General features: G+C 41.2%; 1 protein-coding gene across 3 annotated transcripts in view; it reads left to right on the forward strand.

Annotated features, from left to right (window-relative positions):
• LOC143934022 (cell adhesion molecule CEACAM1-like) overlaps positions 1-6,213 on the forward strand; it is a 194,302-nt gene extending 188,089 nt beyond the window's left edge. For all 3 annotated transcript variants that reach the window (XM_077457256.1, XM_077457258.1, XM_077457259.1), the window contains one exon: positions 5,612-6,213. The gene's annotated coding sequence lies outside the window, so the exon portion shown is untranslated. The remainder of the gene's footprint in view (positions 1-5,611) is intronic.
• The last annotated feature ends 3,330 nt before the right edge of the window (positions 6,214-9,543 follow it).

The following is a 9,543-nucleotide window of genomic DNA, read 5'->3' on the forward strand; positions in this document are numbered from 1 at the left end:
TGTGTAAATGACACTGGCAGTGAAGGAGTTAACCACTAGCGGGCAGTGTAGGTGTTATGTATGACGTTATGTGTTTTTTTTATTGTAGGGGGCGTAGCCTGGCATGTGACATCACTGATCATCTTTCCCTATAAAAGGGTAGAGACAATCGGTGACAGCCACAGTAGGAAGCACGGGGAGAGGTTTGTCTATACAGACCTCTCCTCGGTCTTCAGCTCTGTGACCCGATCGCGGGACACCAGCGGCGATCGGGTCCGCCGGTCCTGCGGCCATGGTCACGGAGCTCAGGACCAGGTCGTGAGCCCGCCGCCGCCGGCGCGCTCCCGCCTCATGGCTGGGCACTTAAAGAGCAACATACCAGTACGTGCTTGTGCCCAGCCGTGTCATTCTGCCGACGTACATCGGCGTGAGGCAGTCCTTAAGTGGTTAAGCAACGTGCTGACTTAACTGTCCTGATAGGCGCCCCTGGGTGGGATGGGCATATCACTCCACCTTTCCTCTCATTCAGGAGGAGTCACCATGCTTATTGCAAAATCTATTGCAAAATCTGTACACTTCGAGCTCTGGGAATCTAGGATCAACACGTTTTGGAAGGTTTGTTTTTTTACATGCAACTGTATATGGGTAACCACTGTTAATACTTGCAATGTATGTACTCCCACCATTCAATTCTGCACTTATAATGGAAGGTCTAGATTATATGACTTCACTTCCTACTGTCCCAGCCGGCTGGGTGACTTTAACATGACCCTTAACCCCAGCCTTGACAGGCTGCAGGTGACTTCACCCTCACCCACTTTCCCTTTGTCCACCAGATTTGCAAAACTTATTGGGAGCTTTGGCCTCTTGGATATGTGGAGGTCCGTGCACCCTGATGCCCGAGCCTTCTCGTGTTTCACATCCTCCCACCAGTCTGTTTCTTGCGTTGACTTGATTCTGATCTCACTCACTATTGCCTAGGCTGCTGGATGCAGGTATTTCTCTGAGATCACTCTGACCACAACCCCTGCTGGCCACTTTTACAATGCCATACAACCGACCACCTGCTCTTTGGCAATTGAACCCCTTCTGGCTTACATTACTGCCAGAAGATGACAATATTCTCGCAGATTAGGAACAGTTCTTGACTGATAATGATGACTCAACTCCACCACACATAGTTTGGGACACCTTCAAAATACATGTCAGGCCCACGCTCGTCACACGCATAAATAGACTGAAGGGGGTCTGTGGAGCTGATCTGGAGAGGGTGATGGCTGACTTGACACGAGCAGAACAGGAATTCCTAACTGACCCATCAGCCGACAAAAACAACCTACTCAGACAACACTCCAGGGTGGCCACACAAATGCAATACGAAAAATCCAAATGCAAACTTTTCTTCTTCTTTGTTTGAACATGGTGAGAGAGCTGGTAAATTGCTAGTCCACCTTGTGCATTGTGAGGAACACCCTGCACTGGTCATTACACTTAGTGACTTTTTTGGGTTCTAGTACCAATGAAACTTCACTTGATCTGACATTTTCAGAGATTTCTATGCCTCTCTTTACACCTCAACAGTAGTAGATACCAACCTTCTCATTGATTTCTTCCTAAACGAGATACAGATTCCTTAACTTACGGATCAACAGGCAGCAGAACTAGATAGACCCTTCTCTAAAGAAGAAATAGCTGAAGGCATAGCAGCCTTTCCCCGATCCAAATCCCTGGGGTCGGATGGACTCCCGTGGAATTAAACTCTACTTACTCTGAATTTTTAGTTTCCAGGCTCCACAAGCTCTACAAACATATTTTTGAGTCCTTGGTGCTACCTGCCTCTATGCAGGAGGCCTCAATATTATTAATCTCCAAACCAGGCAAGGTTGTGCCACTCCTATCGCCCCATATCCCTTTTAAAAGTGGATGTCAAGATCTTGGCTGAGATCCTTGCTACCCGCCTCAACACAGTCATCTTGTCCCTCATTCATGAAGACCAAGTGGGATTCATGCCAGGTAGAAATACTTCCTTCAACCTGAGACGACTATTTATTAACTTGCAGACACAACACGACAACACAGGCGCCAGAATGGTCATTGCGTTGGACCCTGCCAAGGCGTTCCACTCGGTTGGATGGAGCTATTTGTGTACTTGTATGGAACGATTTGGCATTGGACCCAAATTAATAAAGTGGGTTCAGCTGCTTTATCAAAATCCGGTAGCTAGGGTGGTTGCTAACTGTTGCGCCTCCGAGCAGGTTCCCCTCACCAGGGGTATGCTACAGGGATGCCCTCTCAACCTGCTGCTTCATGCAGTGGCGGCGGAGCCCCTGTTGATATCCCTATGTTCCAATCCTGATATAGTAGAACTTCACATAGGACCTGTAATGGAGACAGTCCGTATTAACTCTGATGACACACTGTTCTATATTGACGGCTCCATCGATGCCCTATACCAGGCCTTAGCTGTGATTGAACGCTTTGGTTCTTTCTCAGGACTTAAAATCAACTGAAATAAGTGGCAAATACTCCCCATAGATTGCTTCCCAGAAACCCAAAGGCAGGCTCACCTTCCCCTGCAGTGTGTAGAATGTCACCAATGGACTACATCAGACTTAATGTACAGCCCCTCTTTGACATGCCGCTGGGGGTCATGGGACGCATCAATCTCGTCAAAATGGTGTTACTGCCAAAGATCTTATGTGTGCTATGGCACTCCCCGGTATATCTGGTGCTAGGGCACTTCAAAGTTATGGAGGTTATACTTAAATCATTTGTCTGGGGAAAAAGCAGGCACAAACTTCCATGGAATACATTAAAGAATCCTACAGACCTGGGAGGGGCAGCATTACCTGACTTTAATCTGTACTCTATAACAGCACAACTGTCACCACTGTTTCATATAGGGAAAACAGACCCAACCAGATTTTTGACCTTCTTGTGACCCAAATGGTCCCGTTCCACTGGCCGGACGCAACTAGTGCATCTGGCTGTTGCTATGGCCCATATACACCTATAATAGTGGAGCAGAGACATCCTTTCTTTAGTCAAACTACAATCCTGTTTTGTGCAATTTCTCCATGACACCATGGGGTCCCCTATCACTTTGAGCCTAAAGCCCCATACACGCTATCCATTTTTCTGCTTAGTTTTTCCTTCAGATTTACCAAAACAATATAATATGAGGTCAAACCTTAGTTTTTTCTTCAGGTTTACCAATACCATGTAGTGCAAGGACCTGCCTGATTGCATACAAATTGAAACTCCTGATAGTGTGTATGGGGCTTAAGCCATGCCTACTGGCCATATATCCAGAACCAGACATTAATACATTTACGAAAGTATTCTTGAATGAAACTTTATTCTCGGCCAGGAAAATAATAGCAAGGCATTGTATGGTTTGTTAAAAATAGCAGGAGATACATAATAGAAAACCAGGAAGGTTGAGGAAACCAGGCATATACTATACTGTTGGTAAACTGTCTTTGGTCCATATGTTATACTCTAATACATATTTTTGTGGTGCCTTGATACCATCCCTTCTGTATCTAAGCTAGCTTTATATATCCCATGATGATTATATTGTCACCCCTTGCATTGATTTTATGCGTGCTACTGTATACTTTGTATAACTTGCTTTTTTGTACCAATAAAACCTGTTTGATATATTTATTTGATAAATGGTTTTCCATTTTTTTTTCCATTTTGCTTCCACTTCAAACTTTATATGCCACTTTGTGTTGGTCTAGCACATAAAATCCCAATAAAATACATTTGTTTTTGGTTGTAACATGACAAAATGTGGAAAATTTTAAGGGGTATGAATATTTTTCAAGGCACTGTAGATAAGGGAAAGCCTGTGGATGTGGTGTATATGGATTTTGCAAAGCATTAGGTACAGTTCTCCACAAATGCTTAATCTACAAACTGAGGTCTGTAAGCATGGACCATAAGGTTTGTTCATGGATAGAAAACTGGTTACAGGGCCGTGTCCAAAAGGTGGTGTTAAGTAATGAGTACTCAGACTGGTCTGGAATTGTAAATACCCCAAAGCTCTGTTCTGGGACCAATTCTGTTTAATTTATTCATAAATGATATAGAGGTCAGTATAAATAGCTCGATCTCAGTTTTTGCTGACGACGCAAAAATAATCAGAGCAATAACTTCAGATCAGGATATAGGAACTTTACAAGAAGACCCAAATAAAATAATGATGTGGGCAACTACATGACAAATAAGATTTGATGTTGAAAAATGTAAACTAATGCACTTGAGGGCTAAAAATATAAATGCAAGTTACTCACTAGGGGGAGAACCTCTGGGCGAATCCAGGATGGAGAAAGATCTGGGGGTCCTGGTAGAAGACTGCATGCTATTGCTCAGTCTATGTCAAAACCATAATCCCGCCACTTTATAAAACTCTGGTTTGGCCACATCTGGAGTATTCCATCCAGTTCTGGTCACCAATCCTTAGGAAGGACGTGCTGGAACTGGAAGGAGTCCAGAAAAGTGCAACAAAATTAATAAGGGCACATGAGAACCTCGATAACGAGGAACGACTACAATCACTAAACGTATTCTCCCTGGAGAAGAGACGCTTCAGAGGCGATATGATAGCAATATATAAATACATCAATGGTCATCCCAGCATAGGAAGAAAACTATTCAGTTTCAGGGAGTGTAAGAGGACACTGGGCCACACAATGAGACTGAGGAGAAGTGGTTAACCTTGAAGTGTAAGGTGAACTTACACTGGACCCCCCTCCCATCCTGCTGTACCTGAGGCCGGTGATCACCCACTAGGAGACATGGGGTCAGAGCTTTGCCAGTCCAGCGATTTGAAATCCCCCGGGGATTTCTCTCCTCTCCTCCCCCGCTGACAAGGTAAGTATAGGAGGCATTCTAACCAATCAGAACCCGCCTAGCTCTTCCTAACGAGGTACGTTTAGGAGATTGAGCCATGAGGATTTCAAATCCCAGGGCCGGTGAAGTGGTGACCTGATGTCTCCTAACGGCCAGCCTCAGGTACAATGGGAACAGGGGGGGTGGGGAGGAGGTCTAGTGTAAGTTCACCTTACAGATTTTCTGTAAAGGTGAACTTACCTTTTAAGCTGCGTAGAGGGTTTTTCACTGTCATGGTGCTAAGGATTTAGAGCTCTCTTCCACAATTAGTGGTGTCAATGGGAAGTATTGATAGTTTTAAAAGACTCTTGAAAGTGCATCTTAGTGAACACAACATGCAGGGATATAGGAACTGATTATTGACATTACCACACGTACACCTACAGTTTGAACTGGATGGACTAGTGTCTTTATTCAACCTTACCATCTGTAAAACTAACTTTTTTCCTAATGTGTAAATTTAATTGTATTAATGGCATTCATTTAATTCAATGGCAGGATGTTCCTTTTCTATTTTTTTTTTAGCGATACCAGAGTGTGCATGGTGTTACAATGAGATTTTACTACTATTTTTTATTCTAATTGGGGGTCTGACAATGCGTTTTTGGTCTAGTTTGATATACAGTATTTGCCATGACTGAAAACATGTATGTTCTGTTGTATGATTTGAATATAATTGGCATATACAGTGTTCTAACTATTTTATATATGTACATGCCTATCTTTTAATTAGGTTTTGTTCTGGACAGTGTCTGATGTGATCTGCTGGTGTCTGATCTGTCCTAAGTTGTTCCCATGCCACAAGACATATGCTGCTCAACTCTACCTTGAAAGAACCTTTAAGGAACGTCATACCTACTCAAGAAAAAAATGCCTCAAATTCTGACTACAAAAGTTTAAATGATGCAGAAAAAAAAAAAACATTTATAACAGAAAAATCTAATTGAAGGAAACTGAAATGACATCCATCAGGAACTCATTCATTGAGACTGTAATTATTCCCCCCCCCCCCTTTGGGAGAACAGAACTATTGCTGGAGAGGGATGTATAATTAAAACATTCAATTATTCATACATATAAACAAGTTAAAACCGATTTGTTAATGCAAACATCTTGTAAACACAGACAACATCCAAATAACCCTATACAGTATATATAAAAATGTATATCAGCTAGTGTAATTAACCACTTCAGCTCCGGAAGAATTTACTCACTTCCTGACCAGGCCATTTTTTGCGATACGGCATTGCGTCGCTTAAACTGAGTGACAATTTTGAAAAAAAAAAAACACAATTTTTTTTTACATTTTGCTATAATAAATATCCCAATTTAAAAAAAAAATATATATATATATATATATATATATATATATATATATATATATATATATATTTTTTTTTTTCCTCAGTTTAGGCCGATATGTTTCAACATATTTTTGTTAAAAAAAATCGCAATAAGTGTATATTGATTGGTTTGTGCAAAAGTTATAGCCCCTACAAAATAGGTTATTGATTTATGGCATTTTTATTATACTTTATTTTTTTTATTAGTAATATCGGCGATCTGCTATTTTTTTTTATTGGGACAGCGACATTGTGGCGGACGGATCAGGCACTTTTTTTAAACCATTGACATTTATACAGCGATCAGTGCTATAAATAACCCCTTCCCTGCCAGTGAAGTTTATATAGTTATCAGTGGCTAACACTAGGGGTTAAATGTGTTTGCTCAGTGTGTGTTGTAACTGTGGGGGATGGGAATGACTGGGGGAGGAGACAGATCATTTGTTCCTAGTATATAGGAACACAGATCAGTCTCATCTCCCCTGACAGCACATGGATTTGTGTGTTTCCACACACAGATCCATGTTCCTGCTCTGTCACAAGCGATTGCGGGTGCCCGGCGGACAATCGCGGCTGCCGGACATGGGCATTGGCTCCTCAGTTTCAGGATGAGCGCACGCGTCCCCTATACCCCTTAAAGTGGCCACCGTACAGCTACGGCGATTAGCGCAGAGTTATGGACATGCAAGGGTTTGACGACGGGCAGTCAGCATTTGGTTAATCTATGCTCTTTGTGAGGAAGCAGAGGTCTCCCTGCAAAGGTCTGACATGCCCCTTGTTGTGTCAGAGCTAGAGCTTTCCAGTAAGCAGGGAGCATGTACTGCACATAAGACCAGAAATATACAATATCCTTTTATAAATTATACCAAGCACCATTTTTTTTTTAATGGCTTGATTGCTTGTATCTGTTTTGCAGTTTGACATTGAAAACATACTTAATTTTGTAAAATACCTTGAAAGGAATTAATATGTTTTTATTTTCAAAACTAACAGAAATGGAATTTGACCTAGTGTGACACAAGAATTGGCCCAAATGAGATAAAATAATAGGGTAAGAGAGTGGGGGGGGGGGGGGGGGGGGAGAATGAGTGGCAGAAAGGAAGGATACCATTTTTTTAAAAGCCCAAAAGGGCAAGCATCTGTACCAATAGGGAGGCAGTGTGAGAACCGGGGGTACCACATAGCCATGTACTTCTCCAGTTTGTCAGATATCCTAACCTCTACTTTCTCATGTAGAATGGTCTGTGTGACACCAAACTATTTTTAATTAAATCAAATGCCATCCATATCGGTTTTTATTTGAAAAATGTGCATAGTGTACAGCCATTAACATATGACATACTGTATATCACAATTAGTATGTACTTATTAGAGTTTCCGAAAATCTTGTGCTTAATCTGAAAGACTTTCTGTATTTCAACAAAACAAAGCATTCATCGCGGGATTTTCCCAATTATCTCACTTCCTTGGCAAACTTTGTTCTCTTCTGCATACAGTATACTGCTATGATCTGTAAATCATTAATATAAAGTAAAAATGTAAACATTTGCACAGTGATTTATTTGGGTAATACATGTATTTTGCATTTTTTTTTTTTTTTTAAAGAAGAACACTTATTACACACAATTACTGAGGAGGAAAAGAGAGGAATAGTGTTCTCCATATCAGACTATAACCTGAATGAAAAAACGAACAGTGCATACCCAGCCAAATTCTATAATATATGGAGTATTTGTTTTAAAAAAAATACAACTACATATTTTTTGTTACCTTAAAGTTCAATTATAAGTTACTGTAGAAAAATGTATCAAAAGTGCAAATTTTATCCTGCAATTTGTTCCTTTATAAATGTACTATAATTATGTTACTGGAATTAAACACGAATAATTCAAATTTTTACTAAATGTTTCTATAATGTGTAATGCAATGCTACATAAACAAAAAATGGATAAAAACAGAAGTTACATGCAAACGAAAACAAACATAAACAGTAAGATTTTTGACCAAAGTATATAACCTCTTTGGAGCCTTCATTCACACAGGAGCAGCTGTCAAACTGATTTGGATAGTTTAACCACTTCAGCCCCGGAAGGATTTACCTCCTTCCTGACCAGAGCACATTGGACATTTGCACGGTCGTGGCTCCCAAACAAAATTGACGTCCTTTTTTCACCACAAATAGAACTTTCTTTTGGTGGTATTTGATCACCTCTACGGATTTTATTTTTTGCTCTATAAACAAAAAGCGTGACAATTTTGAAAAAAACACAATATTTTTTACTTTTTGTTATAATAAATATCACCCAAAAATATATAAAAATATGTTTTTTTCCTCAGTTTAGGCCAATATGTATTCTTCTACATATTTTTGGTAAAAAAAATAATCGCAATTAGCATATATTGATTGGTTTGAACAAAAGTTATAGTGTCTCCAAAATAGGGGATAGTTTTATGGCTTTTTTCTTTTTTTTTTTAGTAGTAGTGGCTGTGATCTGTGACATTATGGCGGACACATCGAACACTTTTGACACTATTTTGGGACCATTGTCATTTATACAGCAATCAGTGCTATAAAAATGCACTGATTACTGTGTAAATGACACTGGCAGGGATGAGGTTAAACACTAGGGGGCGATCAAGGGGTTAAGTGTGTCCTAGGGAGTGATTATAAAACTGTGGGGGGATGGGATTCTAGTCGCATGACAGCGATAACCGCTCCCAATGACAGAGAGCGCTGATCTGTCATATCACAAGACAGAACAGGGAAATACCTAGTTTACAAAGGCATCTCCCCGTTCTTCCGCTCCGTGACACGATCGCGGGCACCCACCAGACATCGAGCCAACAAGACCCTCTGTCACGGGGCACACGGCAAGCAAGCATGCACACAATGCCGCATCTTAAAGGGGACATACCTGTACGCTCTTTTGCCCACCCGTGCCATTCTGCCGACATATATCGGCATGCGGCGGTCAGGAAGGGGTTAACATTTTTATGTCACATTATATTAGCACAAGGTTTAACCATCTCCCACCCTGGGCCAATCCTAGGGTCACAGACACATGGGTGCAGAAATATTTCTGGCGCCCCCACATGGGGGTGGTCATCTTACTAACTCCTCCCCTTTACAAATGTTTCAATGGCCATGACTCCATCTCTCATATATGTGGCTTTTTAGCATTGTTTTATATTTATATATGGCTGGGAGGCGAAGGACATTCCATGGGTCCTGTTTTTTGATAACAAACAGCAGCATCACTTGGCTCATTAACCCCTTCACGCCGACATAACACAAATATGTGGCTTTCAGCTTCAAGGGGTT

This window comes from Lithobates pipiens, unplaced genomic scaffold (assembly GCF_037356315.1).
Source record: "Lithobates pipiens isolate NorthernLeopardFrog02 unplaced genomic scaffold, aLitPip1_a1.2 Scaffold_27, whole genome shotgun sequence".
NCBI classification, from domain to species: domain Eukaryota; kingdom Metazoa; phylum Chordata; class Amphibia; order Anura; family Ranidae; genus Lithobates; species Lithobates pipiens.